The sequence below is a fragment of the Rhineura floridana genome, chromosome 6, assembly GCF_030035675.1.
Source record: "Rhineura floridana isolate rRhiFlo1 chromosome 6, rRhiFlo1.hap2, whole genome shotgun sequence".
NCBI classification, from domain to species: domain Eukaryota; kingdom Metazoa; phylum Chordata; class Lepidosauria; order Squamata; family Rhineuridae; genus Rhineura; species Rhineura floridana.
The window spans coordinates 142,367,127-142,383,077 of NC_084485.1; the positions used below are offsets into that span (position 1 = coordinate 142,367,127).

General features: G+C 40.0%; 1 protein-coding gene across 1 annotated transcript in view; it reads right to left on the reverse strand.

The window, feature by feature from the left end:
* Positions 1-15,951, reverse strand: part of CDC73 (cell division cycle 73) — a 187,486-nt gene that overhangs the window by 100,670 nt on the left and 70,865 nt on the right. The gene's annotated exons all lie outside the window — the stretch shown is intronic.

Here is a 15,951-nt window from a genome sequence, read left to right on the forward strand (position 1 = left end):
ACCAACTCACATTATTCCAGGCAATTGGTGATGCTGGCTAGGGCTGATGGGAATTGGAGTCCAACAACAGGTACCCCATTCCTTTTCTAAAGTATTTTGAGAGATGTACACAGAGCTAACTTCAACAAGGGAAAAGAAATCTGTGCCTTTGCACAGTATGCATCTCACCACCAGGGAGGGCTCGTAATGCACCTTGGTTTACTCAAACCTTGTGTCTGATGAAACAGCAGGGACGACGGCTAGAGCAATGATGGAGAAAAACTCAATCTGCTTCCAACCGAACGCAGAGTGGAGATAATTTTCAAGCCTATCAAGTGGCAGTGATGGTGGTGAACAAAGCTCACTTCTCTGCCAGTATTGTGTCTGCTCAGTGTCGTCTAGTGATGCTTTTCCAGGTGGTCCAGGGTACTTTGAGCTCTAGACCTACACTGGATCCTGAGCCTCAGTCGCTTGCAGGCACTTTGCAGATAAAATCTAACTTGAACTTCTCATTAATTACAGTTGTGCCAGATGTCCTGAGGCTTCCTCTGGCCATTTTTCGATGGATACAGGCTTGTGAAGCCTGGGGATGTGGGCAAGACTCTGGGAGAAATGACGGCCACTATTTACTCTCTTGACCCTTGCCCATCTTGGTTAATCAAATCTGCCAGAGTGGAAGTGGTTGGCTGGTCGGCATATTTAATTAATACTGCACCCCAAGGGAAGGTTCTACATCAACATTGTTAAAGGAGGCTGTGATGAGACCTTTGTTAAACCCTGCTGATCTTAAAAACTTCCACCCAGTCTCTAATCTTCCCTTTTTGGGCAAGGTGATTGAAAAGGTAGTGGCTGCTCAGCTCCAAGTTTTCCTGGATGAACTGGATTATCTAGACTCTTTCCAATCAGGCTTCAGGCCTGGTCATGGGCAGAGACTGCTTTGGTCGCCCTGCTTGATGACCTATGCCGAGCATCAAACAGGTGGAGTGCATCCCTGTTGATGCTGTTGGACCTCTCGGTGGCTTTCAATACCATCGGCTATAGTACAGTTAACAAATCCTCCAGGAAAGAAGCTCCTTTTAACAAAGTCTTTTTTGGGTGGGTGGAGCATAATCAGAATGTGACTCCTTGTCTACTGGACTGCAGCTGCTGCAGGCAGCTCTCTCACTTGTGGCTGGAATGGTGTTCCTTTCCAGGTGGTGCAGGTGCCTCCACAATAAACAATGCTTCAGGTGCCCTAGAAGCACTGTTTACTGCAGACATGTCTGCTCGAGTGTAGGGGAGGATGACACAGAAAGAGAGAGATAAAGCAGAGGGTGACGGTGGTGGCTGCCCCTTGCCTGCCTGCTCAAGTGTACAAAGCCTTCAAGTGGTCTGTATGCAAGGTTGACCTGATCTGGTTGTTTCATTTCAGATGTGTATTGTTAGTTTTGAATAAAAACATTGCTGAAATATGTTGAACTGCTCTTCTTTTTTTGTGGTGCAGGAACTTATCCCTATTCTTTCCATGTTATTCCTACCTCTGGTACCAAAGTTTCTGTTAAAGAAGTAATGTCCAGGAACGCATGTACTTTGTTAACTGAGGTATTACTGTAACTTTCTGGGCCGTCTAGCTGGGATGGGATTCGGAGGCCCCATTTTCCAGTGGCTCCAATCCTACCTGGCCAACAGGTTCCAGAAAGTGGTGTTGGGAGACTCCTGCTCACAGGCTTCCATTCTGTCTCCTATGCAAGGTCATCCGGAGATTTGGAGTGCGGTGTCATCAATAGGATGATGACACACAACTCTATCTCTCCTTACCATCTGATTGCAAGGAGGAAGTGCTCATCCTAAACCGGTGCCTGGAAGCTGTGAAGGGCTGGATGTGGGCTAACAAACTGAAACTTAATCCAGACAAGATGGAAGTGTTGTTGGTCAAGCGGAAAGATGTATCAGGGATAGGGCTGCAACATGTTCTGGATGGGGTTGCACTCTCCTTGAAGGAGCAGGTCGGCAATTTGGGAGGCCTCCTGGATCCTGCCCTGCTGCTTGAATATCAGGTGGCTGAAGTAGCCAGGGGTGCTTTTGGCCAACTCAAACTGGTCTATCAGCTGTAGCCATTTCTGGAAGCAACTGATCTGGCCACAGTGACACATGCATTGGTGACATCAAGGATTGATTACTGTAACACACACTAAGTAGGGCTGCCTTTGAAAATGGTTGAACCAATTGAAATTGCAGTTGGTTCAAAATGTGGCAGCCAGAGTGTTAACTGGATCGTGGCATGGGGATCATATTATTCCTGTGCTTTACTGACTCCACTGACTCCCAATTTGTATCTGGGCCCAATTCAAAGTGCTGGTTTTGACCTTTAAAGCCCTAAACGGCCTTGGACCAATGTACTTGAGGTGTAATTGAGGGACACTTATGCCCATATGTACCTGCCCATGATTTAAGATCAGCTGCCTCTGGTCTCCTCTGTGTGCCTGGAATAACGGTGTTAAGACTGGCAGGTATGCAGGAGAGAGCCTTTTCAGCCTGGCCCCCAAGCGCTGGAATATCCTACCCCAGGAAGACTGCTCTACTCCCTCGCCAATGGTGTTCCAGAGACTCCTGAAAACCATCTTGTCCTGGATAGCTTTGGGATGGACCAATTCCTTGAGCCGGCTGGCCTACATGCTCCATGGTTAAGCTGCTTAGGTATATATTTTTCTCTTTTCCAAGCTATGTCATCATAGCTTCACAATCCCACCACCATACACACAAGGCAGGAGAAGGTGACAGGAGCACGTGAAAGGTATCCAAAGGCAAGCTATCATTTCCTAAAAAAAAGGGGTGCATGCTAGATTGAAAGCAGCATGCACCATTTTTGTAATGCTTTTAGCCAAGTCAACATCTTTTTGGAAAATGGGAGGCTGCCTCAGAGATTAACTGGTCTCTATAGCAACCTCTCATTTCCTGATGAGAGAATCGGCACTATAAAAACTCTCTGCCATTCTGCCATGAAAAAATAAACAATGCACCTCACACTGTTAAATCTGATTGGGGAGGGGTGACAAGGACCAGGAAAATGTGCATTAGTGGCTACCAGCTAGCTATCCCAGCCTTATAATGTTTTCATAGTTACCCTCAAGCCCATGAATATGGGAATTTTTTTTTACTGGTCTTTTCATTCCATTATCATTTCCCTCATCACTGGTCTAGACAACACCTCTGTAATAATGAGAACTAGAAATATATACCCTTTGATTCTAGTGAGTTCAGGAACAATATACAGCCTACAGCCATATGCAACAGCATACTACGGTCAGCAACTATAGCAGCTCAGGATAGTCTTTATCCCAACCGAGACATGTTTCTGCATTACACTTTCTGGTTGTATAGACACCAGTGCATTTTACTTCATTACACTTCCTTAAATCCATGCATCACTGACACTGTTCAAAGTAATTCTTAGCCATGCATTTCTTGAATGAACATGTCTGGTTCTGTAAACCCAAATTAAGATGTCAGAAAATTTCTACCACATATCCAGTAAGTTACACCTTATTGATGCCCATTTCTATTTTTACAGCTGAGTAACAGAGAACAACATTCAAGTTAAGATTTTTATCTAGGTTTCTGGAAGGTGCAGGTTTTAGATTACTACTAGTTGTGACAAATAAAAGACATTTTGACCTTAGCAGACTTTAACAGCACAATACTAAATGAAACTAGTGCTTAGCTGCAAGTATTTTGTGACTGTAGGATACAAATGCATAATTTGATGCTCCTAATGTCAATAACATGGTTTGCAAAGAACTGGAGTTATGTCTGAACAGGACTTGGGAGGAGAGGAAATCAGCATAGGTCATTGACCTCCCTATTATGCGAGGTAAGTAAACATGAAGGTTGTATCATGAGCATAATTTATACAGATTGCAGACTTGTTTGGGTTTCTTAGCAAATATTTTTTTTTGTCTTTAAATTGTAATAAAACAAAGCATATGTCATTTAGGTATTCAAAACATCACTGGGAAATATACTTTCGATATGGAAATACACACAAGTGACTAGGATTGTTTACTCATTGTGAAAGTGCCACAGACAGCTTTGCATGCAGAAAGTCCCTGTTCCAATCACTGACATCTCTAGTTAAAGAAATTCAAGAAGCAAGCCTAAGAAAGATCTCTCTACCAGAGTTCAGAGACAACCTTTGTCAAATTAACCAGCAGAAGATGTACCACTCGTCTGACTCAGTATAAAACAGTGTCACATGTTCCTAATTTCTGCTGGTTATATGTTCTACCACTAAGTGCCTCCTAAAAACTATTTATGCACACAATGCTGCTAATATACTGCTTCATTTAATACACTCTAAGATACACAAAATCAGTTAGTCTTTTAAAAGAAACATGCACTAAGGCATACACACTACAAATACAGGCATACCTGATTAGATGTTACCATGAATAAAACTAACTGCAGTCAGCTCCACATTAGCAAGCATTAAAATGTAAATGGAAAAATCAATAGTGATGCATAAGAGGATGAACTGATTATCAGTTAAAAATCAGGAATATGTTTGCACTTACTAAGGAGATTCTCGTGTTACTCATACAATTAACCTCAACAGCTGGAATACAATTTGCTGCTATACTAAAACAGACACCCCCAATAATTGTTGTCTAGAAGATGTTTGAGATAATCTACTAAACCACTGTGCCTGGAAGATTTTTTATAATTCAGATGACTCATCTTCCTTCCCAACTTTACCCTGGAGCAGTCATAGTACACACTTGCCTTTGAAAGGATTAGATCTATATTAAGAAAGCAAAAACTCGCTTTAAGTGCAATTCCGCCCACCCAGTTAAGGGTAACTGGTTAAGGGTAACCAGGCTTTGAATATGGCTAAAAAGCTCTGGCTGAGAGGGAACCTGGTTAGCCTAAACCATGCTTTAAGTCAATAATGAGGTATTCTTTAATTATGACAAAAGTTGCCTATGAGAATAATTTGCTTCAGGCAAGGGAGACAAGCTGTGGGGAGAGAGCTTGTGATTCTATAGCCCATTCTTGAACTCTCCACCACAGCATGAGTTCTATTAAGTATATAATCACTCCACTGCTGGTTTTACATAAGTCTTCTGATATTCTACCCAAGGCTTCAAGAACGCAAACAAATTGGGAAAAGAGCAACCCAGGTCAGATGAATTTGTAACAGGTATGCTTTTGCATCAGTCTTGTCTCCTACTACTAAGAAGCTGTTAGGTATTCACCCCTCCTCCCGTGCATTCTTTCCCACCATCTTCACAACACAAGAAACAAACATTTGTACAAGTAGGCTACTATAAAATCTAAGAAAGTAATGTAGAACACAGATCATGTAGTTTTGTGCTCTCTGGCTTAATTATCCACATAGCTCCTGACAACTTACTTAAAACCGTAATTAGCAGAAACCATTCTGAAGAGTTTTGTTTTAAATTTTATTTTATTGCCCCATGTGTTTGCTTCTTTACCATCAGCAAAATTAGACCATGGCTCAAAGTACAGAAAGACTGTGGCTGGACATGTTCAGTCATCAAAAGCAGCCATTGTTTGCTGTGATAATTTGCTGCTGCAAGCTTTGAGCTTGCATACTCCACCTTCATGCAAGAGAAGATTTAAAAGTTTTGGTTATGGTTTGTAGCAAATCAGCTTCATTCAAATACAGGAAACTGGTTTGTACAAAGCATACTTAACAACCCAATGTATCAAACCTCTTAATCATAAGAAACCCCTGAATATGGTTGAAGTTCCTTACTTTGTGCAACACCCAAGTAGACAGAGAAAAATAAAGGTATTGATAAGCATTTAAGAAAACTGTGATACTGAATGTTAAGAGCCAAACCATGGTTTAGCCATCAGCTCTGAACCCTGGGTTTGTGGAGTACCTCATTTCTGTCAAGCAATAGTTTACCATGGCATGCAAACAAGGCAAGCTATTTCCTGCAGAACCACAGTTTGCTTGGTTCAGACCTCCCTGTCTAGAAAAACAAGAATCAGAATGCTCAGGGGAAGAGACTAGGTACAAGTTCAGGACTCAGACTATGGTTTCGTCATTATTGTCTGAGCAGGACCACAGACTCCTGGAAAAGGATTCCTAAACTGCATTTGATTTTCAATGTAATATATTTTTGTTTGGTACAGAAATAATTATCAGTGCCATTGGCAGTGTTAGTAGAAGTTCTAGTGTTTAGAATGTCATAGAAGGACTGGGGATACCCAGATTCAAAACCCTGCTCAGCCATGAAACTCACAGGATGACCTTGGAGCAGCCATTGACTCACTCTAATCTACTTCACAGGGTTGTTGAGGGGATATGATGGGGGGGGAGAACAGCCATGTAAGCCACGTGAGTTCAATAAAGGATAGGTGTGATATAAATGTAAAATTAACTGTAAAATAAAATATTTCCACTCATATGTAGAATTGATGCTTAAAAAGGAAAAAGCTTGCTCATGTTGTAGAATGATAAATGAAAATAAAGGGAAGGGAAGGAATGAACATTTTTCACCACTGGACTTTTTAAAAAATGACCTTTTAAAAATCATTTTCAGCCACATATCCAAGGGTACTTATCACTTGAATATATAGTTCTGACCCAACTAGTTTTAAAAAAGATTCCTGCTTCTGCAGAAGGTTGGATTTGACTGCTGTGGTTCCTTAAAACTTTTGATCCAATGACATCCTTGTCAAGATCACTGGCTCCCAAAACAGAGAACCAGCTCTTATAGGCAAACAGTAGTTGCCAATTTACTATGGTATGAAAACCAACTCTGCAAGGTAGTACCACTGCCACCACTCTTCATGTCCTCCAGTCTGGGCCAGGAGACTCCCAAATCTTAAAACCAGACATCCCTGGGATGCCAAGGGATGCAAGAGCTAAGACCCTCTGCTTTCTCAGGTCAAGAAACCATTTTCATGACATTCCTCAAAAATAAAATAACTTGCTTAGCCATCCCAGATAATAGCCAATGTTTTGCTTCTTGTTTGTCATGTTCTCTGTCCTATAAAGAAATCACTCTGGAAGATTCAGACCAATAGCATACTTTCAACTGCTATTATTGAGTTAAAGCTGCCCCGAAGCTACACATAAACTTCAGTGTTCTCCATTCTGGGGCCTTTCATCAATATCAAAGTGTCCATTCAGAAATACCATTGGTATAAAGATGTTGTTGCTCTGGTCAAATAAGACAGATGAACAACAAGAGACTGTTTAGAATACTCTGGTGTCGTTTAAATAGTCAATGTTCTGCAAAAACCATCCACATATTTTAGCTCAATGGTGCAGCAGAACACTATTCTAAGTACACAACATATTCCAAAATGGGAAGATTAACCCTTAAGAAGGTTGCTGTTTTGCAGGAGAAATAAGGCGGATGTACTGCCTGCTTCTCAAACAGTTATTCATCATACTATAAATGAATCTAACAAACGGGGCTCTCAGACAGGAGTGAAAGGGAGAGAGTGGAGAAAAGGAACGAAAAAGGTATGATTGCCTCTTCTCAATAATGCAACTATAGATAACAGAATAAACTGCCAGTAAATTGCAGACTCATTTCCTCTACCATAAAACCATTTGTGGCTACAGATGCCATATATTATTTGGACATTTTTAATTAACGCTTAACAGAAAGGGAAGAGGCTTATGAGTGGTTCATCAAACAACTATGGATCCTCAAAACTTTTTTGCTTCTTCTTTAGTTCTTGCACCTGATATCAAGACAAACGCACCACCACCAATTGTTTTAAACTGGCATTCTCTCTTTTCACCTCTGTGGTCACTGTTTGTCCTATCAATATAAGTTGAGGCAGGTATGTAGTCCTCTGGAATCAGCAGGCATGCCACAATGACCCCCAACTTGCCATCACAAATATTCCCTGGCATTCCTCTTTGCGAAAAACCAGAGCTACGCCATTTGAGTAGGAACAAAGGCATATTCTTTGAAGTGATGGGAAAAAAAAAAAGAAAAAAAAAAAAAAAAAATAAAAAAAAAAAAAAAGAAAAAAAAAAAAAAAAAAAAATAAAAAAAAAGAAAAAAAAAAGATAAAAAAAAAGAGAAAAAAAAAAAAAAAAAAAAAAAAAAAAAAAAAAAAAATCTTAGGAACAATATCTTTGAAGTTGATGTGGAACATTCTTACCATTCATATTTTAAGACTTTTGCTCAAAACATACACTTAGCTTTTTCATACACTTTAAAAAGAGTTATTTACAGCTTAATATTCAGCAGTACATGGAATGGAAACCATGAAAGGCATAATAACCCTTATTTAACAATGCACCTCTTTCAAAGTGACAGAAAAAAAACGGTAGTAATTTTCACAATGGAGTAAACTAGAAGTGCACATAGAAGTAGAAAACTATCCTCAACGTTATCTATCCATACTAAATTTAGGTAATATTCAAACTTGAAAATTAATTTTGAGAAAAACAACCAAAAGAGTGAATGAATGGGTGGTTCTTTTTCTTTAACTCTATGGAGCCATTCCTTGGGGGGGAGTTGGGGGGGAGGCAGAAGTGGGTATTTTTGTTGCAGCTCCAAAATGTCGGCAAATTCCTACTGTTTTTGGCATTATTCATATGGATGGCATGAGTTACATTTCTGATTAATGCCTTTATAGTTTTACTTACAACTCTCTCAATACTGACATCTTAAAGTCTTATAGTCACAAAATTAAGAGCCAGTCACCAAACACAAAACCACCAATGCTGCATCTGATCCTCATGGTTGAAGGCAAATGTCGTCATGAGGTTCTCATGGATGAAGATTAAATCTTTAAGTCTTGGTCTTAACAGACCTTTTGAGTATGTTGGGTGATGCAGATACAATACCTAACTCAGGCTTGAGTGATACTGACAAGTGTTTGCATGCAACACTGTTTAGTGCTATTTGCATGAGGTACAAGGAGTGCAGCCTTGGGCTTAAGCACTTTCCCCTCTCCTACATGGTTGGGAGGAAGTTCTGCAGCTTTTAATTTCACTTTAAAAGAGTCCTTAGCTTAGCATTATATAGGAACCAGACACCTTGGTTTAAACTCTGTTCAATTTCTAAACAAGCCAACTTCAGCCATGGGTTATAGAAGCTGGTTAATGAAGGTGAGGAACCTTTTTTTCGTCCCACAAGCCAAATCTTTTTCAGGATCGGCCTCATTGGCCACCCACCTGTCAAAATCTCATGCAGGGTTCCCAAACACCTGCAGCAGTTATGCGAGAAAGAAGCTCTTTCTGGAGCATCACACAATAGCAGTAGGCACTTGGGAACCCTACTCACATCCGACTTTCCCTTTTGTTGCTAATGGCAGCAGGGGGTGCAGGAGCTGTTCTAAAACCTTTGAGAAAACCTTTTTGAAGTAGCTTGCCTCTTGCGCACAGTGCAGGACACGGAATAATGGGCTCAAGTTGTAGGAAGCCAGATTTCGACTGGACATCAGGAAATACTTCCTAACTGTTAGAGCCATACGACAATGGAACCAATTACCTAGAGAGGTAGTGGGCTCTCCGACACTGGAGACATTCAAAAGGCAGCTGGACAGCCATCTGTCGAGAATGCTTTGATTTGGATTCCTGCATTGAGCAGGGGGTTCAACTTGATGGCCTTATAGGTCCCTTCCTACTATTCTATGATTCTATGAAATGGCCTCTTGGGCCAAACTGGACGTCTTGGGGGGGCATGACTGGCCTGGAGGTTTTCCACCCCTGAACCAACCAGAGTGTGTTTTAAATCACAATTTCTAGCTCACACATAACACTAAACAAACATTATTCGAAAGTAAAACTAATTGCTACAGAAGCCTTCTCCCAGCCTCCTCTCTCAGGAGAAGAGAAAAAGTGGTGGGTGAGGGAACTTAGCTCAAGCTCATTGTAGTTTGTGCACATATCGCCAAAACATAATTTAACTTTATGTGCAAACGAACCCACTTTATCTTCCATTTTGTGACCTTCAAAAGGCAACCAAGGCTGGTCCTTCACAAGACTACTGTGATGGTGTTGTTGGGGTTGCTTTTAACCCACAGAAAGTAAGAGAGCACCACCCCCATTCAACACATATTGTTATGATCTTCTATTTTAAAACATTTATATCTGCGCTACTGTCACATTGAGCAACATCTTCCCATCCATGTCATTCTACCTGGCATTTATTTTTAAGGACACCCAACCAGTTTGAAGATTTTGGACACAAGCCCTTTCAGAGTTAATGGGAATTATGCAAAAGCAGTTTCTATACCAAGTCCAAATAGATTTTAGCCTTCAACTACACAAGGCATTCTCCATGCTTAGACATGAGGCAAAGGGAAGAAACCATTTGCTTTAACTATAATTCAGAAGAGTTATCCATTCCATATTGTACTATATTTAAAAAGAGCTTTTATCAATTTAATTAGAGCTCAGTCTATTTGTTTCTACAGTAATGAGATTACTGTGTGCATATATAATCAATGTGTTGCATATATTTGCAATTTGCTTTTTCATTTAGCTGTACTTTCAGGGTACCTCTGTGCATACAAATTAAGCAATGTGGCAGGCTGGTTTTGAGCTATGCTGATAAACAAAAATCAACCGCACAATTTTACCATCGCAAACCTATTTTTCTAATTTACTTTTCTCGGTTTTGTACAGAAGTAACAAAACTGTACAGTGTTGTTCTTCATAAATAAATCTCTGCAATGGGGAAACTTTCTATTCTACCATTTCTTCACCCATTCTCCATGCTCTTCTGTATTAGCTCTTTCCTTTCAGTCTCTTCTTGGCTGTTCACCTTAATGGGTCTGTCACTAGAGTCAGCATGGGAGATTTTTCCTGGCCAACCTTTCATTTCCCTCATAGAAGCTAGAGCTTCTTTAGCATTCTGTTGTTCAGAACATCTTCATGAGATCACCAAGTCAATCATTGCCAGAGGTTTCGCTGACTACAATAAAAACACATTATAGTGTTAATTGGGCGTAGGTGCTAACGAAGAGATATATGTCACTGTGTCTTTCTGAAATTTGGCTAACTAGTGCCACAGTAGTGCATGTTTCAAATATCAATCAATGCACTCCAAGGTACTTAATCCCACAACATCTACTGCATCTATCTAGCACCAGCCTTGCCCTCCCAGACAAAAAAGTCTGTACATCCAACACACAGTCAACACCTCTTTCCAAGACACTATTGATAATACATTTTGTGTTATTCACAAATTTGAAAAAAATGGTTCATAAAAAAAGGATATAACATTTCTATTAAAATGTCATCTTCTCACATTGCTGCTGGTTTATACTGACAAGAAGAATGCCTCATGAAATTACAAGAAATTGATCCAATTTAGGTTGATTATCCAACACTAGAAAGATAAAAAAATCTTTAATACAGAGCAATGGATATACAAAATATGGGACATTTTCATTATGAACAAGCATTTAGAATAAGTCAAATTTTAATGGCAAAATGGGTAGCCTTTAACAATAGTACTTGGATTAAACAAGCTAGTTCTGTTTCACTTCACATCTACAAGAGATTATACATATTAACGATATAAGCAACTTTTTATTAGTTATTAAAATGGAAACATTGTTATGAAATAAGCACAGGATGGGAAGGGAGAGTGGGGGTGTTTTGATCTGAATAAAACCTCTCAGAATATTTTTTAAAAGAATCTGGGCATCACCACTTTGTGTTCTCTAGAATTTTAACCTATACAATTTCTAGTGCAATTCTCTCTACAAAGGGCTGCCCTTGAAGACTACTCAGAAGCTCGAGCTACAGAGCCACCCCAGCTACAGTGGAATAGGAACATATCCAGCTGATAGCCAGTGCAGTTGACCTGGACACTTTGAGTACAATTTATGATGCTGGGAGATCCTTCACAGCCTTGGCCATACATACAGTGGCGAGAAAAGTTTGTGAAGCCTAATGATAATTGCGGAAATTCCAGTTTTACCACAATAGCCTTTGTGAATCAAAACCTTTCCTTTTCTAAATATCCAGTAGGGTTTATCTTAACAAATTCCACATCCTGTGAAATAAAACAATGTGTAAATTAGGCAAACAATTAGTACATAAGAGTCAGGGTAGGTGCAAAAGTAAATGAACCCCTGGTTGCAGCTCAATTAGTGGATAATTAGAATCAGGTGCTTAGGTAATTAGGTAGGTCTCCAGGGTGAGTTTGGGATGCCCCGCCCTATAAAAGGATCAGAAACTTTTTGTGACTTTAATCTTCACCATATGGTTGTGTGAAAACACATCATGCCACAATCAAAAGACATCTGAGGACCTCAGAAAAGCAGTTATTGCTACTCATTAGTCTAGAAAGGGTAACAAATTTCTAAGGATTTGGAGCTCCACCAATCCACTCCAGACAGATAGTCTACAAATGGAGAAGGTTCAAGACCACAGTCACTCTACCCATGAGCAGTCATCCTATCAAAATTACTCCAAGAACAAACTGGCACATCATCCAGGAAGTCACAAAGAACCCTAGTGTAACATCCAAGGATCTGCAGGGCACTCTCGCCTTGGTTAAAAGAAAAAGATGGAACAAGGTGTTCATGAGAGGAGAGTCAGGAGGAAACCACTACTCTCTATAAAGACACTGCTGCCCAGCCTCATTGAGAAACGTTATGTTTGGTGAAAAACAAACACTGAGTTTGAACAGGAGAATCTCATCCCAACAGTCAAGCATGGTGGTGGAAAGTGATGGTTGGGCCTGCTTGACAGCTTGCCATCATTGACACGACCATGAATTTTGCAGTGTATCAGAAGATTCTAGAGGAGAATGTCAGGCCATCCATCCAAGAGCTGAAGCTGAACTGAAAGTGGCTCATGCAACATGACAATGATCCTAAACATACAAGTAGATCTACCAAAGGATGGCTGCAGAAGATGAAATTCCGTATTTTAGAATGGCCTAGTCAAAGTCCAGATGTAAACCTCATCAAAATGTTGTGGCAAATGTCGCTGACATGTCACAGTTCTGTAAGGAGGAGTGGGCCAAACTTCCACAAAACTGATCTGAGCGTCTGACCAACAGTTACAGGAAATGCTTACCTGAAGTCATTGCTGCTCAAGGGGGTGCCACCAGGTACTGAATCTAAAGGTTCACACACTTTTTGACACATGGATATCAGTTATGGATACATAAAGGTTGAATATGCATCATGGTTGTGTAACATTTGTTTAAACAGATTATCTCTTGTTCCTTATCTAAGATTATGGGGTTAGATTAAGATCTTTAAATTGGAAATATGTGACAATCCTAAGGGGTTCACAATCTTTTTCTCACCACTGTATACAACAGCATGCCTCTATAAACCTCCCACTGGTGTTTAAAATATGTTAGTGAGACAATGCTCAAAGTCCCCTCATTTCATCTACCATGATGTTGTGACTTTGATACTAAAGGAGCACCTTACCCAGTACAGCTTGCTCAAATCCATCTCTGCAAATAGGAAAGCTGAACTTACTATGAAGTTCCTTTCTGTTCAGCATGTAGGAGAACAGGCAGTAAAATTATTACATTTAATCAGAAGACAAGGACACTAAAAGGGGACTTGCTGTGTCACTCACTGGGTAATCCCTTCAAAAATTGACTTGAGAAGGATAACATATTCAAACTTCACACAGGAGGAGTCCCTACATGGAAAAATGTACTGCCAGGGAAGAAACCAGCAATAGGCTGGTCAACAGATACAAAGCAGGAAAGGAAGGATTTCCAGGAGTGTTCATTCGACACCATCTCCAAATATCCCTTTCCATTAAACGCTTCTTGCAGTTTCTTTTCTTAATGCAAAGTTCCAATCAAATTGGTATCCCCCTCCTGCCCCCACAGTCTGAAGCTGTACAGTCCTGTCTTCCAAACCAGTGGGTTTCAATGTTGGACTAAGATCCAGGTTCAAACCCCCACTCAGCCACGAAGTGCCCTTGGGCCAGACACAGTCTCTCAGCCTGACCTATCTCACAGGGTTGGTGTAATGTAAAGATAAAACAGAAAGTGGGGGGAACCATGTGCACCACCTTGAGCAACTTGGAGGAAAGGTGTGATATAAATGCAATAATAAATAAATACATTTCAGCTGCAGTATGTGGACCCCAGCCTCAGCCAACCTGCTGAGCTTTTTTAAAAACAATAATAATCAAGAAACAGCTATGTGGTAGCAATGTGGGGATGCTAGATTGTGAAGACAAAAGGGGGGATAAATTGAGGAGGGGGGTTAGGGCTTTTAGGCCTCTATAGCAGGGGTCGCCAACCTTTTGGGGTCTATCATGGGTACCCCACACATACCACAATCAAGTACACCCAACAACCTTGTTTATAACAGAATACTTCTTTTAATCCTAATTTCAGCACGGGGAGGAGACTCTGTGGGCACCAGGAGAGACCTCTGCGAGCACATGTGTGCATGTGGGGGTATGGTGGTAACCCCAGTCCTAAACTGTCTACCCAACAGAGACTCACAGAAATGCAGTGTTTCAAACCGTTACCCTACCCTAAATTGAAAATGAATGTTTCTGCTCCCCTACATGCCAAACAGAAAGGAACTTCCTGAAGACCACTGTGAATAAAAATGTCTACACTGTCTATATTGTCCACCTATGACACTACACAAACTTAAGCTGTACAAAGATAAAGGCAAGTAGCACTGAGGCAGGCACTTTCAATTTTAGTTCTCTGTCACAAAACTGTTTTATGATGTTTGATTGTTTAATAATAGTACAAAATTCATAAATATTGATTAAAACGTGAACAGGCAATCTGCAAAAGTTCTTGTAAGGAAAAATACGGTAAAGACATCTTACAGTGAACATATTAAAGTGCTATATAAATTAACTATGAATGCAAACCAATTCACAACACTCCATCAGACTCTAGGTTAACCAAGAAATATAATGCAGAATGGGGCAATGAAAAGAGCAAAAGGATTGATTCTTAGGTCTTGAGACTAGGAAGCAATCTTAACTCCACCCTGATGATGTCCCTGATTGTGTTTATTTACTTTCTCCCATGTAAATGACTGGTTTCTATTAACTCCTAAAATGAGTACAGAGAGGAAAATGCTCTGTGTGTGTGTGTGTGTGTGTACGCGCGTGCATACACACAAAATACACTAGCCCTCCCTTCACAGCCACTCATCGTAATGGTAGTTTATAAATGTATATTGTACATTTTTCAATATAGCGCAATATTCCAGGTGACACCTCAAAATGTTCATCTAGTTGACATCAGGTTGCTATTCAATTGCTGACTGAGAGCAATATGGAATTTCCCCCCCATATCAGTTTCCTCTTTACCTATTCGTTTTTACATTCATTAAAATATTTAGTACTTGCGCTTCATCACACAACCTATGCCATAAAAATGAATAATTTGATACAAATATAAACGCTCAAATCAGCTTTGAACATAAAAAAATAAATCTTAAAGCAGCTTAAAATATAAGCTATCAGAATTAATTTGCATGAAATGAAAGAATCACAGCTAAAAATATGAAGATTGCACTAATGCTACAAGATCTGGGTAACATTAAGATGCTTTTGAAGCTTTTTTTTTTTTAAAGCTGGGAGCAATAGATATCTAGTGATGATAGTTACAGGTCTTTGCTGTTTTTGCAGTTTAATCCCATTTTCCACTTGAATGTTTGGTGTGTCACAGAGAGAGTTATTTTTATCAGACAGTAACCATTACCAAAAAAATTACTTGCACTTTGTCAAAGGCAGATGTATTTTGCTTAAAGGTTTGCCAGTGTTTATTAGCATGCTCTGTTAAACCTATAGGGCTTTTTATTCACAAGATATGAAGCCATGACTCTGTTCTTATAAACTTTGAGGACATGAAATCACTTAAGAAAGGATGCGAATATTTCCTTTTAACAAAGCTATTACCAGCTGAGGGGGAAATACACTCTGCTATCCAATCTCCATTGTTTTCTTCCAACTACAGAGAAACGCTGAACAGCACAATCTTAACAGAAAGCATGTCTGAAAGCTGTGGAATAGACTAA